This window comes from Chelon labrosus (genome assembly GCF_963514085.1).
Source record: "Chelon labrosus genome assembly, chromosome: 15".
NCBI lineage: Eukaryota > Metazoa > Chordata > Actinopteri > Mugiliformes > Mugilidae > Chelon > Chelon labrosus.
This window is the reverse complement of record NC_140348.1, coordinates 16,147,115-16,163,902: the sequence shown is the minus strand read 5'-3', so window position 1 is coordinate 16,163,902 and position 16,788 is coordinate 16,147,115.

The following is a 16,788-nucleotide window of genomic DNA, read 5'->3' as shown; positions in this document are numbered from 1 at the left end:
ACTTTAGTTTAGTTACGGACTCCTCTAACTGTATATACAGCGGTTTCTAGAGCTTTTTTGGCAAAAACTCCCAGGTGGATCAAGAACTGTTACAGCGAGAGCAGTGAGAATGAATTAACGCAATTACATCAAAAGACAAACTAGCAAAAACTATATTAGAGCGTCCCATCTAACCTGATCATGCACACGTCAGTGCTTCTCCCATCTCCAACATTTCTTCTACAGTTTGTGATTTGTTTCTGTTGAAGTTAACCACATGTTGAGATTGAGCAATGGAAGGAAACGTGATGTTGAACCACCTGCGTGCAAAGTCAGCAAACGCTTCACTGTTGTCAACGGAGTGAAAGGGCCTGAAGTGATTTTTTCCTACACCGCAGATACCAACCGTATTGGTATGGACACTTGTCCTCCAAGAGCTGAACTGTCTCTGTCTTCCAGATTGTGGTTTTTGATTGAGTTTCACGCAGCAACACAACTGGCCACTGATGTGTTTTTTTGCCGTTGTTGTTGACCATAGCCTTTGTAAGGCGACCCCATAGTCTCCTCTGTGATGACAGCCCACTGACAGAGACACAGAGAGCCATTCATCGGCTCTGTAAGCAGAATGTCACTTTCGTGGCTTTCCAGTCTTTCGAAAACCACAGCCTTGTCAGGGGAAGCCGATTATGATTACGGCCTCCTCTTATACGTTCACTTGCAATTATCTGAAGTTGGTTATGTAAAGGGTTCTCTGGAACGTTTTGAGCTGCGAGTGGGGTCCAGAGTTACATCACAGGGTACTTTATGCAAATAATTTCATTCACAGTGAATTTGTTTCATATTTTTATTTTCTTTCCTCTGGTCTGTTCTATTGTTCCTGTTGAATCTGGAAGACATAACACAGACGACACAAGGCGAACCACTCGGCACATCCCTACAGTTTACAGCTTTGTCTTGTAATTCTTACGTTTAAAAAAATATGTCCATTATTTGTACAATAAATAGGCCACACAGGAACGGTTTTGTCTCTTTTAAGACAAAGATTCACTTGAGGGAGAAAAATAATAGGTCAATAAACAACACAAGAGATAAACTCTGCGTTACAATAATTAATATCTAATATAATAACATATTATGTCATCAATAGGCTAGGAAACACAAATTAGGGGTTGACAATACTATAAACTGTGCCCATTCAATACAGTAAACATAATACATACAGTATAATGACATAAACAAGGCCATGCTGTAAGGTGCATCATTATTTTGCCTTCCATTCTATCTAAAATAAGGCATGGCCAGCTTACCAATCATTCATTTTAATCACACGGCTACGCAGAACCAAATAGCATCTGAGTTATTTCCCGATGCTTCTTATAGGCCAGAGGAGCTGAACATTATTGTGTTTTAGGGATTTGGTTTGTGTGCTCTGAGGCACCGAGCACCACGGGCCCATGAACAGAACTCAGAAAAGGCCTTTTTCCATGACCATAATTTGCTATAATTATCATGTGACCTCTACAAGCAGCCAGAGTAAATGAGCACCTGTCAATGGGCATAAGCTTTGGTTTTGTTGATGGCCTTTAGCAGAGGGAACAGCTCTACATATGTGCCCCAAGAAATGAAAACGACATTACGATTTATTGCTATTCTGGAAGACTAATTTAGTATCCGAAAACAGATGCATTAAATTCTCCTTCTCGATACAAATGTGTGTACGAGGCCGTCCTCTCTTGAAGTTGTGTTTTGGAACAGTTTCATAGTCGTAAGATTCATAGGATGTTTGGACATTTGGCTTAGCAGAGCGGGGTGCACGGTGCTACGGAAACTGCAAAGTGCAGCGAAAAAAAAAAAAGGCGTCTTTGGGAACTGAATGGTCTGTGTCAGTGAGTGGCAAGGACGATGTTCTCTTTGTCAAACTCCCTCCTAAATCACGCAGAGCAAGGTTGATTAACACCTGCTTTCAATTAGGTGACTTTCTCATCAAAGAAAAGGCTCATGCCTCGTCACGTCGAAGATGTTACCGAATTAGAAAGCTATTAAATCAGAGGAGCAGACGCACGGCGTTGCGCGGGGCGTCGTTTATCTTCATTTGAGCGGGCCCTCCATGATCATCTCCACAGGGGCGGCTAATTGAAAAAGGGCTCCAGAAATGCGATTGTTAGCAGCGATAATAATTTATTACTTTCAGCTTGTGGAGTCCTGGGAGTCATTTGTATTCATTAGTGTAAATTCAAATTATGTTTGCGATTAAAATGTGACTTTGACAGGCAGAGAGGCCTCAGACGGGGACAGGCGCTGATGAGACCTTTGCTCCGGGTCACTGCCTCCCACATTCGCCTCTTGCTAAATGCGAGGCGGAGGAGCCTTTTTCGCCTCACCACCATCAATCTGTGTCTGATTCAAGTTGAGACGTTAGCTTTGATGGCCTCTGCTTAGGCGCGTGTGTATGCTTCAAGCACACTTAGGAGACGGATTAACCTACCTTCTGAAAAACAACACCAATCACATGAAGACACCGGCAACTAACGAGCCATTCTTTTCTTTCCTATTTAGCCAGCAGTCATTGTTACAAAGGGCTATGTAGGTTATTATCAGTCATTCCTGACTAATATTGACCAAGCTTTTTTTTTCCCCAAATGTCAGGCACTGATTTCTTTGACATCCAAGAGGAGATGGCAGTTAAGTAGGTCAGTGTCATTGTGATGAACATCAACCATGGCGGGTCACTGACTGGGCTGCTCCTCCACTTGCCCGCCTGTCACAAACCACTGAGCCAGAGGAGGCAACGGAGCTGAGTGCTCCTTTATTGAAGCCCGGTAAATTACTCCAGTACAGGCTGTCACCACGTAAAGTGAGGAACTTTATCAGATGTATACTGCCAAAGGTCATATTTTATTGACCTGACAGGTCTCTGGCTGGGGCCTTCTGGAAAGGGTGACAGGGCTGAAGCAAAGGCTGATGGTTAAAGGCTGTTTGTGTTGGACATGAAAATGTCAAGCGCTGCAGTTTCAAAGAACACTCTAGATATTTCAGAGCTTTCTTCTCTAAAGTTTTTACCAAACTCAAGTACATGTTATGTTAGCTATGACCAACTCCATCTGCAGAAGTGGTGGCGTAAGTATACAGTATAAAGTCATGAGAGATTTAAGCCTTTCACTGACCATGGCTATTATGAAAATGCATGATATTCACCGCCCATCGTTGTGTTAAGTGTTCAAATTCTGCAACAATGTGTTCTAAGTAATGCTTTTCTCCATCGCTGCTGTACCAAGGCCAGTGCTGCTTCTGTTAAATGCTGAAGTCATGATGTTCTGCGATATAAAAAAACTCTGACTGGAGCACATTTAAACCATTGTATCATAATAAGGAATGATTATATATAAAACTACTAAATAATAAGATACCTCTGGTCACGAAGCAAGCACCGCTCCAGATCCTAAACGGTGCTATTTTTGCTTCTTAGCCAGACGTTCTTTAATTTCTAGGGCACATGGACACCGCAACAACCAGTGTTTGTGTCTATCATTGCCTGATGCTGGGGGCCTGGGGCCAAATGTCATGTGTGAGGAGGCAAGTGAGGGGAAGAGGGTGTGGGTTCATGCAGACACGAAAAAAAAAAAACTTCCATCCTATTCTTCAAACATCACTTGCCAAGGTTTTCAATCACTGTTTTGTTTGTTGTTTTATTCATTGATTACATGTCTTCCACATGATTTGCAAGAGATTATAATCATAGGTTGTATAATAAGTAAATGAACAGACTAACTCACTAATCTATTGTGTGGTCCAAAATGGTGCTATACACGGGTTGCAACAAGATGGCTTAAATGCTAACTTCAGAATACATTTCTCACAGACGTCACTGACATGTCTATATGTATAAATTCGATATATAAACCGATCAGGCATAACATTTTGACCACCATCCTAATAACGTGTAGGTCTCCCTTGTGCCTAGAAAACCGTTGTGACTCATCAGAGAATGGACATGGGCTTTTTGAGGGTGTCCTGTGGTGTCTGGCAACAGAATGTGGGGTCTTTGGGACCTATGGGTTGAGGGGAGGGTCCTCTGTGGGTCAGGCTTGTTCCAGTGCATCCCACAGATACTTGATCAGTTTGGGATCTAGTGAATTTGGAGGCCAGGTCAACACCTTGAACTGGTTCTTCATGTTTTTTTTTTAGTTATTCCTAAACTGTTTTTGTGTGTGTGTCTGTGTCAGGCTGCATCCTGCTGGGGATGGCTGCGGCCATCAAGGAGTGTCATTGCTAAGGGGTGGGGGAGCCCGGTCTGGTCCAGGTGGGTGGTCTAAGTAACATCCACACAAATGCCAGGTATATATTGTCCCTTCAAATATTAAAACTATGTATGCTATAAGTGAACATGCTTCATGGTGTTGGGGAGCTATATGGAGACAAGAGACCTTTCTGTCATTAAATTCCATTGTTTTTTTTTTCTGACCTATTGAAACAGACAAAAGCATTTTTCCTACGCCACAGATACCACTCGTATTGGTATGGACACTTGTCTTCTAAGAACCAAAACGTGGCTTTTTATTGAGTTTCACGCAGGAACATAAATGGCCACTAATGTGTTTTTGGCAGTTGTTGTTGACCATAGCCTTTGTAAGTTGACGCTCCGTGATGACAGCTCACTTGCAGAGACACAGGAACAAATGTGTTTCTTCAAAACATATTTGAGAAGCAGTCACGGCTTCAAAGGGATTACGCCCAAAAAACTAAAAGAAAACAGCCACAGATTAGACTATGTAGCACTGTATATATATAAATATATATATACATGCCACTCCAAGGCATCCTTCTCTAATACAGGGTTTCCAGAGGGACATTTTTCCTCCCTTCTAAAGCTCTATGAAAACAGATTTCCCCTCTAAATTACGCATGAAACACACACTTTAAAACGTCATACCTTTCTGTGCAAACATGGGAAACGTGCAAACACACACAGCTATATACCTGTGGAAAATCCCAGAGTTTCCCTCTGACCCTGGGCCGCACTTGACATGGGAACAGGAGCGCCATCTCACATCAATGGAGCTTTTCTCTTCGGTGGAGGGAAACCTCATATACACACACACGCGTACACACAGCGTGCACGGGTCCACACTCACAGGGCAACCCCCCTCACGTACTCCCACGCTCCAGGACTCTGTAAATGTCAGACCGTGGGAGAGAGGGTTTATCTTGGAGCAGTATGGTATTTTTACACCTTTCGTTACTCCCTCTTTCTGTCTCTCTCTCTGTCACAAACACACTACACACATGCACACACTGAGCCTTCCGACGCTGCCCACCCAGTGAAGGGCAAACGTTGGCCTTCGTCACTGTGAATAATGCAAAATACTGAAACACTTTATAATCTGAGATCAAATGCCAAGATCATAGCCTGTGTCCACAGTCGCAAAGTCTGTATAGTTAAAAATAAAGTTTTATATTAAACTGTGCAACTAATTAAACTATACAGGTGAAAAAACAGTCTGTCTTGGTGATGTCTTTAATGTCCTGACCACTAGAGGCGGCAGGATCAAACACTGTCAGTCAGACTTTGAGAAATCACACAGTTGTCGAGAGGTTTCTTTGAACATTTAGGAGCAGGACATCGTGTGACATCCCATTGTTTTACATTTACTTTATGTATGAATTGATTTTGTGCCGTTTTTGTTTGAAGATATTCTTCTGTATTGTTCTTCCACGTTTTGTGTGTTCTTTTCTGTTATCAGTGTGTACAGAAATGTTCTCTGCTTGTACCATCAGTGAGCTCCGCTGGGGACTTCCTCCGTGTTATTAGCACACCTTATCTTTGAATTGACGGCATTTCCTCCTCTAAATGGTAATGTTTTCCTGACGCGGGTTCATCTACACCGAGAAAACATTATTTTCTATCGTTTTCTTTCTGTCAACAAAGTGGATAAAGAATGTAGAGCTCACTTCCTGCAAGAGTCATGGAGGAGGTAGCATGCAGGCTTTGGTCGGAGTGATGTAGGACTGTACTGTGAGAACACGATTAATGGTTTGCTTTACACAAAGTTTGCACTCCTACGCAGTGCCCCCAGAGTGCAACATGACAAAAGCCTGCGCCTTTTTTCCATCAATGAAGCCGTAGTCTTTAAAAGTAAACTCGGCCATGTTTGCCGTATAAATGCTTCTTTGCCACTCAGTATAGCGGGGAAAAGTTTGCCTTGATTTGGTGGTGACTGACTAAGTCGCAGGTTCCTTTGATGTTTCCATATCTGTTTTTGTTGTTGTTGAGATTAGACAATTCTAGTATTGTATAGAGACCAGCTCTGCTATATACTCTCAGCATTTTCCGTACATGCCGAACTGCAGCCTGTATGTAAAACAGTCCCCCCTCAACTACAGGTAAGTACCCAGTCGTTAATGGAAATTAGCTGCACCAATTTCTGGTTATTAGCATAACAAGCAAGTTTTTTCAGGAGGAGTTCCTATTTAAACCTCAGACTTCCCACCAGTCCCCTAGAACTGAAGAATCTATTCGGGTGAGTGGTGAAACGTCTTCTCAAAAAAAAACTCTACTACTAAAACTCTCTAGTCCAGTTGCCTTTTTTGAACTTTTGTTGGATATACCATGACCTGGATGACTGAGAACCTTCATAGACAGAAGGATAAATGTTTGTGTGCTTGAGTCAGACAGATGTTGTTAGTTAGGATATTGTTCCTGCTTTCTGCTGCCCGCAGACTTTGGAGAGCCTAGGTGCGGACGTTTGACTGCATTACACAATGTTAACCTTCTATTTTGCAAATGTCAATATTTCCGATACTGTCACGATACAACACACATATGCATCACGGTAATTTTAGCAAAAATCATGGTTTCTTTTTCTGCTTCATGTGGGTCGTGTCGTGTTGATGTGACATGCGATCCACATATCTGAACACGTGAAACACTCGAGCAAATGTATATGTTAACAAAGTTTCCAACACCACTGAGAGCTAGTCAACTTCACAAATCACCATGGCAACCACAAGCATGTTCCAGCTGAGTCCACTGAGATGTTTATTGTAGACTGAGTCATGTTCAGAGGTTCTGTATTTGGCTGCGTTTTGTGCATTTGAAGCATTTATTTTTTCCAAATGTTCTGCCCGTGTTGTCATATTGGTAAAGATGGATTTTTGACTATTTGTGTGCAGTGTTTTTTTTTTCTTTTTCTAAAGTTGCAGTGCATTGGGCTCTCTGTATTTCATTTTTTTGTGATTTGAGCTCCAATTCCTTTTAGACTAGATTAATTTAGACTATTATACAGCAGGGAAAATAATGCCTGAACATCACAGGGATACCCAACACACCTGACCTGCTGATGATATCTGAGGGACTATTTTAAATTCATGGTTAAAGTAAACTTCATGAAGCTGGAGTGGGGGAAATAAACTTGAAATAAATGAAAGACACTACTGATATACTTTTAAAGTAATTAATGAGGCAGCGTCTCTGCAGCTTAGCAATAACTGTGCAATTAAACAACCTGAATAACAATCGGACTAATCCCTTTGCTGTTGATCTGGATGCTAAGTACCATGTTCCAGTGCACAGGCAGCTGTTGTTTGTTTCCCCAACATCCTAAAAATGCCTGTGTGTGCTGCAGGAATGGCAGTGGCTGGCTGTGAGAGGGGCGTCAGGGGCGACGACAATGCCTGTCTCACTCCCTGCTGTTCCACCCAGGAGCCTGAACCACTAATGGCCCCCTAATGTATAAATACCATTCTGTAGGCATTAGTCACACTTTCTCTGTTTCTCTGACTCACACACGCAAACACGTATGCTCACACAAACACACACACATGCACAGGGAGAGAGAGAGAGAGATCTATAATACATTAGTCACAGTGGCAGCCCTGCCTATGGTTGGAGAGCAGATGAGGGCCAAGGCCAGGGGCTGTGGGTCTAAATTTTCTTGCACAAACAATGCGTGTCAAAGAGGCCCATCAGAGGCATTCTTTGAGGACGGGAAGATGTTGTTTAGAGCATAAAGAGAGGGCAGGGAGGGCCGTGCCAGAGACTGGTGAAGATAGAGATATGTGTATCTAGAAGTGGAGCTTGACACTGTAATGTGTGTTTTTCACGAGTTTGTATCATGACTGTGCACGCATGCAACCTGTTCCGTTGAGTAAATGTCCGGTGAGAACAGAGCAGCACTGACAATTTTGGATATTGTTTTCTAGCAGAACTATAAAACACGTGTTTGCATGCAATTCTGCCCAAGAGAGTCGGATTTTGCTGTTATTTATTCCTGATGCTGTAAGGGGAGACGACAAGCAGAGAGACAAGACAAAGGCTTCTTCGTGAATAGACAGGGATTTTTTTTTTTTTTTTTTTGACGACTTAATATCATCATTCCCACAAAAGGCATTAGGGATGCAAATTGCCATTTAGGTGCTTGTGTGCAAGAAAGACGACGGCCATTAATCCCCATTTAAAGCATCATTCATCAGAGTTAAATAAAGTCCGCATCAACGGCCATTAATCAAGCATATTAAATAAAAAAAAAAACCTGTGTACGAAAGTGTGTATTTCATTTTTATTTTTGCGGCTGGGGCGGGTGAGTGCGCAAGCGTGACCTTACCCGAACTCACCGACATTTTCCCACACATGTCAAGGAATCGACGAGCTGACAGGCAAAAAAAAAAAAAAAGCACTTTGATAAATTCATCATCTTCCTCTTTCCGCCCACATACATGATCAATCAAATTTTCTTTTATGGCCAGTTGAGGCACAACTTTCTGGTTGTTAAAGAGGTGGAAAGAGCATTTAGATACAGGCCTACAGATATAAAACTATAGTCCAATGTGTCGGGAAACATAAAATTAGACATCAAATATTTGCTGCAACTTATGCGATGTTTCCTAAAACTGAAAATGAATTAGGTCCTGCAGTACCAACAACTAACAGATGTTCCTGGGTCAAAAGCCCGTCATGCTGTTGCTAAAGCACATACCTATATTTCAGTCTATTTAACAATTAGTGAACCTCGCAGCATGGGACGTGGGGATCATTACTGCAGGGCATCAATCAGACCCCTGAAATCAACCGTGGCCAGCTATTACTGAGCTGTGACTACCCTGAGCCCGTGACCTTATAACTGGGGCTGTAAAACACATAAGGAGGCTTTTATTCCCATTTAACAGTTTCACAGGATTCTCCTATCACGCTGCTTTGCTTTAGAGAGCAAAGAGCTTGACAGCGTGCAACAGCTGCAGTCCGAACGCGAGTCAAGAACAAATTCAGATCATTAATACCTGGTTGCCATCAGAAAAGGTCGTGTTTAGTTTGGCATGTTTGCGTTAGGATGTCATGCGAAGGTGTGTGCATTAAAATAACAGCGTTTCTCTTAAGTGGCTGGAAACTCTAACGAGCTAGCAGCATTCGGAGGGGGATTCCATGAGAAAACACCTCACCAGGGCTTTCCTCGACATCCTTTTCCTCCACCCGCGCGGGCAGCAGCACTCGTACTCGCTAATAGACAGTGACATGCATACATGCAGAGAGAGTGAGGCATGCTAATTTCTGCTTCTCTTGGACAAAGATAAAACCACGCAGGAAGTCGGCAGGTTGTTTGCATTCACTGATGTTATTAAGACATCAGCTAGCTGGAGCGTAGGATTGTGGCTGCACTAGGTTTCACTATGATTCATCCTTCACTGCCTGAGGACCTCAACTGAAAGACTAAATCGGACACCTGAGGCTGGTTGCCCCAGCTCATATTGTAGCTTTTCAGTGGACATTATAAGCCTAGTAAATCCGCATAAGAGAAGTTATTATTGCGTTTTTGACTCTCCTTATTTCAGTGTTGTTGTTCAGTCCGTGGTCTCTGGCTGGTTGTAACATTTTATACCTTTTGTTGAAATACTGTGCAAAGGGGAGCAGTGCTCCCCAACACCATGAGGCACATTTTCCACTGATTTAGATCTTTCTGCTGTTTACCAGGTAAAGACCCCAGAGAGAACACAGCCTGGAAACTTAAACGAGGAAGCCCGTTTAACGAGTGAAAGGAAGGGGGGAAAAAAACTTTGCAATTTGATTTCGCATCACGGCAAAAAAAAAAAAAACATTTGGCCTTTAAGTGTGCACGGAAACCACCAGAAGCGGTGGAACACAACTGCTTCTGATCTCGCAGAAGCGGAGACAATGATGAGCTGAGTATTTTGGTGATTATTTTTTTTTTTTTAGATACAGCACAGAAATACTGGCAAAGGATGAACACTGGACTGAAATGTATTGAAGCTGAAACGCAACATTTTAAGTGCACTAATTCTTTCCATAATGTCACACATCCAGAGAGCGCGCTGCATGATCTGGACTGGCAGGATGAACTGTGTCATGGAATATCACGGATCATCTGGCAGCCGATGTCATGGCTAAAAGGCGACGTTTTTACTCACTTGTGATTTGGATGCACTTAGTAAAGAGGCTCATCAGCTTGGAATCGAGATTGAAATCTGCCAGTAACATATATCTTTTATATTTGTAGAAGACAACTTACAGAAAACAAATACATTTTAGACAAGTTGCAAGCTCATTAAGCTTTCAATCATTTAGAGAAATGATTGTGCAATGTGAAAGGTAACGCATGGCAATGAACACACACATAACTATCACCAAACTATGTTTTTGTCTCTTTCCTCTTAGTGGTTTGGATTGGCTGACTTTGCAGCTTTTGTTCACTCGCATCGCTCTCGTCAAACTCGAGTTCAGCTGCAACGGGCTGCTGTTTACTGTGGAAAGAGTTGTGTGCACGAAATGCTCACAGTTTTACTATAAAACTTTCCCCGTAACATGGAGCAAGTACAACAGATTAAGCTGAACTGAACTGCATAAATTGCGGCATTTACAGAACTTCAGCTAGTAAAAAAAATAAAAATTCAATGCAGTCACTATCATAATGGGTTCTTTAGAATAGAATAGAATATGTGATGCTAGTCAAGGCACACCTGTTGGATTTTGTCACATCCACATATGACACCCATTACCTCCCACCCCCCTTTTACACTATTGCACCATTACCATGATACCACCAAAGACGATAGCATCATCAATCTTATGCTGTCTTTAAACAAATACACACACACACACTCAAGGAAACCGACGTCCTTTCTCCTTTCTCAGCTCAGGCCTCTTCCTGCAGGGAGTTTATTATTCTGTCTGCTATGACATGTTATGTGCTCTTTTATCTTTGAATAATGCGCGCGGCCTTTTTGAAATCCAGTTGCACGTTTGGCACCGGCGCTCAGTTTATTTGGCTTTGCTTTAAGATGTCAGAGGGCCCCACACTTTACAAAGGTCTGTCAAATTGCTGCCTTCTTTCGTTCTTTCACTCCGTCCTCGACAATGCCGCATGTTTCACAGAACTCTCTTTGGGTGACTTTCTGCATTTATAACTCTTATTTCTAACACTAGGTTCTACTTAGGACCGTCCAAGCCCGGCGACTGGGATCTTTCCCTCCCTTGTGTATTGTAATGGCGTTGGGGCAATAATGTAAAGTGTTAGCAGCGGGCTGGGTCACTGGCTGCTGTTTTGAGGCCTCTGTGTCCTCTCAGGCCTCTCCTTTCCCAGCTCCTCTCCCCCTGAAGCACTGTGGGTGTGTTTAGAGCGTGCTCAGCAGGCCGCCCTCCATCACAAAGCCCTCTTCTTCCACCGTCTGAAGCTGCCAGCTGGTGAGAGTGGACAGAGTAAGTGTGTATGTGTGTTTTGAAGGAAATAGAAAATGTCCTGGCTGAAAAAAATAACTAAAATAAATAACGACTTTATCTACTCCTCCCTGCGCTGCTGACCTAACCAAAGAGGAAGAGAATGAAAGACACAGACTTGAAGAGAGACATGCAGGACTTGGATCTTGAGATGGAATAAATCAACAAGCTGGACTCATTAGACCCAGCACTGCAGGTTTTTTTTTTTTTTTATCTCCCCAGCAGGCAAGTAAGTCCGATAAAGGTCTTCTACTCAGTAGCAGCTTCACAGAAGAAAAAAAGAACATAAACCACAAAGAAAGAATAAAGTGCTGGCTTTGGGGTTTCAGGAATCCAAATTAACTGTGGGTCATGTCATGTGGGAGCCTTGCTGTAGTAAAGCAAGAAAACAAAATGGCTGAACTACATCACCTTTCTGGAGCAGTGGGCAGATCAACCATTCTCATGGGAACTCGCACAGACCGCCCACCATGAAAGTCTTTGCAGAAAGACGCAAGTTCTCAAGCAGAATTAAGATAAAAGATGTGGGAGTGTGAAAATGAAAGACACAGTTTCTCATTCTCTTCAGGCCAAACAACATGCTGCCCGGCCTCAGGACCTGGCTCAGCTGTATTCTGCGAAGAAGACAATGACAAGTGTTTGATGAGCATCAACCTCCGATCCAGTCCAAGTCCTCAAACAGCACCAGCAGCCACCAAGAGCGATGCATCTGTCAGCTGTCATCGCCCTTAAAGTCTTAGGGATGGAAGAGAAAAGAAAAAAAGAGTCCACTTCCTTCCTCCCGGGCTTCGTGCAGCAGCCAGGTTCCAGAGGAATGACATGGTGGTGCTCATCACACACTCCTTTGATTATTTACAATTGCGGAGGAATGCCGCAGAGGCCGAGAGCTGCTTGAGATGTGGCGTTGGCCAGACTGACAGCAAGAGACAAATTTTTGTGAGGCTACAGTGTCCAAAAACAATCAAAAGGCTTCTTTTGGAGCTGTCAGAACAGCTGTTCATGCGCCATGAGGGTTCATTAAAGGAAGCAAGTCCTCCAGCCTTTCACCAAACGCTGCAACACAGTCGACACCGATAACTGACAGATCTCTAAATCATTTGCTTTTTTTTGTCTAAAATCTGTGTCTGTGTCATGTTTGTGTCACTAGATGTGGAGTAAATGGTTGATAAAAATTCATGAGTGTTGTGACGGCTTTCATACAGTCCACATTTATTTTTTTCACTTCAGTGCTGGATTCTCTATGTACAGCTTATCCGTTCTATATAATGAACTGTATCTCTTTGGCAAGAGAACACTTTCTTGTTGTTTGAAGATCTCGGTTCCTGTGTTCCACATTTTCATGCACAGTACATGTATTGTTTGATGTGTGATACACCAAAAGGTTTCCATCCAGAATACATGGGAGTGTCTCCAACATGACTTTGCTCTTTGGAGTCAGGAAGAATTGAAAACCTTTTCCATAGGAATTATTTGCATAGTTTGTAGCTTTTGTCCTGAATTATAAAAATATAAAACAGTATGGCGGAAGTGTGTGGAACTGTATTTGTGGAGCACATAGCTATAAAAAAAAAAAAAACGTCTATCTAAAAATCCAGCATCAACATGTCTTTATAACTCTGGGTAATGCAAAGATCATGCTGTTAAAGATCAAATAAGAGTAAGCGACAATATATATTTCATGCTCTTTGTTTTTAGCAACATGGTTACGACAGAATTCTCTGTATTTTAGATTTTATTCCTTGAATGTACTGTACATATCATAACCAGACGGACATTTGGAGTCAAGCTGCATAAATCTCCTGAACACATTTTGGTCCCATCTGGTCTGGCCCCCACATTCTGTTTTAGCTGGTTGTTGTGGTCGGCGAAACTGCAGAGATCTGTTTTCAAAGACTGTCCCGTTGATCCCTGCTATTAAAGCAGACACTTAGAGTGCTATTTCAGGAGCAGGCCAAGGGGGGGCCACAATAACAGTGTTTTACCGAGAAAAATTTGGGTGAAACAAGCAGAGGTTGACTTAGTGGGGTGGATTTGGATGGATGATAATAGGAACGATATGAATTCAGGAGACGCATACCCGAGTGGATGAACAATCTAATAGGCCTTTTTTGACTCAGGAGCCATACAGAAGCACTTCAGAGAGGACCTCTGCTTGGCTACAGTTTCAGCTTTCATCCCCCCAAAAACCATGATTATTCTTTTGAATTTCACCCCATCAAAAGTGCGCGCAGACCTCAAGGCACCACGGCAATCCTCCGGGTCTATGATTTGCATTTCAGGGTTCAGGATTTATGGGAGCATGTTTGAAGATCTACACATCAAAAACTATTCCATGAAACAGGACTATTATTCCTGCTCCACAAAACAAGAAAATAATTGCATGAACTATCCGAATGATATACTGAGATACGATGAGAGACGCGAAGCAGAATGTTGGGTTGTACAGAAGGTCAAGGGCACAAAGGATGCTTTTATTTCCTGTTTAAACACTAAATGTGGTCAATCCATTGCCACTGACAAGGGTGTTAGTCACTGAGTAGTACATTAAAAATACTGATGTGCTTGGCTGATACTTTATAAGTTTGTTGAATGCAGCCCAACATGCTACATGGAACTGCTAGTAACTACAGTCCCTCCTTTCGAGCGGCAGGAGTGACTTATTGGCCTTTCTCCTGTTTGTCTTTGCCTGTCCAGGTTTGTATTGGCAATGTGGTGACTGAAGAGAAACACAATCGGGCCCAGAGTGCTGCTCTGTACCCTTCATTCATCCATCACATCAAGGGCTTTCTGAACGCAGAGCTCCTACAAGCAATCAATGCAACCGGGCTCCAGCGCCGGGTGCTGCTCAGTGTAAAAGCTGCCTCGAGGCGCAGACCGTAGAGGTCACAAAGCACTTCCTATACCTTAACCTTAACCCTTGTAGTGGAAACAACGCACAGCCTTTTAAGTAATGTCAGTGCAAGATAAAACTTGCTTATTACGTTTGTAAACCTCCCTGGAGCGATTTCCTCCTTGTAGCATTCAACCAGTGATGGTACAAAATCCCCGGTTTCCTTCATACAGCGTAGAAATGTTTTGGTACTTAGCAGAGGTGAGGAGAAGTTCAAGCAAAGATTTTCTGAGTTTATGGCAAATCCCTGCTTTATCTTTTTAAACAGACAATCTTAGAATGGTATTTGACCAAAAATATGTTGACCCGCAGATTAGCAAAAGGCTGGCATTGTGCGTCCCCGGCCTGGAAGAGAAGACTATACGCATGGTCTTTTTATTACCCAGTGTGCTGATAGGGAAACAGCGGCGGGCGGTTCAGAGAAACAGTCCGGGACAAGCAGAGTGTTTTCCTTGGCTGCAGCCAGGATGGTTGCCATAGGTGAAACGTCCCAGCATATACCGTGACATGTTGTACTCTATAATACAATTATGAAAATGTTTTAAAGGCCAAGTTTACTTAAACTGTTGCTCGGAGGTTAACTCTGATTTGAAAGACGTGCAGGGGGATATTTAGTTTACTACGATGCAAACATTTCATGCCCATACAGACACAAATGCAAAGGGACATAAATTCCCTCCAACTGCCAAAGGCTTTCACTCAGTCATGTTAGGTGTTTCGTGAAAGCTTTTCAAGCCAAGTCAAACTCACATAACCACCTCCATGGAAAATTGCATTTCAAGTTGACTCCATGGCTTCATGCTCCATAAAATATCCATTTTATAGAGCAGAAAAAAAGGAATTCTCTATTGAATGAGTCACCTTTGGTATGAGAAATACTCTACAAGAAACATGGCTTGTTTTGTGTATTAGTACAAATAAGATGATAGCAGATAAAAAGTGTAAGGTCCAGACTCAACATTCATTAATCAGGCATCTCTTCACCTCATGGCTCCAGAACTCCTGTGTGGTGTGGCACCAGGCCACTGAGCTATAAAGAGAGATGAGATAATCTGGCAATGGTGGAGGTCCACTGTGGAGAGGGTATTGTCTCTGATGAAGCTAATAAAGTCCAGCCATGCTGTCTGATCCGTGATCCTTGGCCCGGCTCCAGATCGGACATACTGCTCCTGTCTCTTCACTTATCGTCTCCTCTCTGCCCCCTCCGAACTGTGACAGGAGGGCTTCCAGGAGCAGCTTTGATCAGGGTCTTGCCTGTCATTCAGCATTAGTCACCCCGGGACAGGGGAGTCCTCTTTGGGCCCGGGATGGAGTGGAGAAGCGCTGAATGGAAGGACCCATGGCCGCGGAACAATCAGCTCTGTGTGGCACAGCAGACGTCTGGGTGTTAGCAGACATGCTCTGGTGTGTGCCACATGTCTCACCCCTGACACTGTCATGAACCAATCTGCACTCCTCTAACAGCTTTATCTCCCTAACATGGCCCCACACCTCTGTTAAAATGGATGTGTTGGTGAGATCATAGCTACCACTGACACTTACACACGGCCATTTAAGCATGATTTAATTGATATTTAATGAGTTTTCCACAGCAAAACTCCTGCAACTGGTGAGGGCATACATTTAGACTCATTGCATCCAGAAGGTAAAGCATACAGATTCACAGTGTTTCAGATCCAAAAATAATTAGCTTATTTCCCATTCCATTAGGATCACTGTACTAACAAAATTCTGTCTGCTCCAGGGTTATTTGGCAGCCAAACATGACATCAGACATCCCCTGTTCAAATCTGTCATCTGTCTCTACTTCATGTCTGAGGTACAGTAGGTAGAGGGGAGTTTTATTCAGGCATACACATTTTCATAGTAGAGCCTGGAGAATAGGTTCACGAGACCTATTAGAAGCTTTTTTTTTTTCTTTTTCTGGAGAGTCCCTTGGTTTAGATGTTTAAAAAGGAAGATTACGGAGCCAGTCTGTGACGGTATGAGAAGTTAAACACAAGACATGATGCTAAGCGCTCACAGTCCATGGCCAAGGCCTTGCAAGCATTCACGAGTACAACGTAAGCACACACTCAGTGGTACACGCATAGATTGTAACATCTGACACCGCTTCCCTGCTGCTCCCACCGTGTCAAGAGGGGAAGTCCATTCATTTTAGAAAAATGCCTTGTGAATCAGAAAGACTCTGAACCAG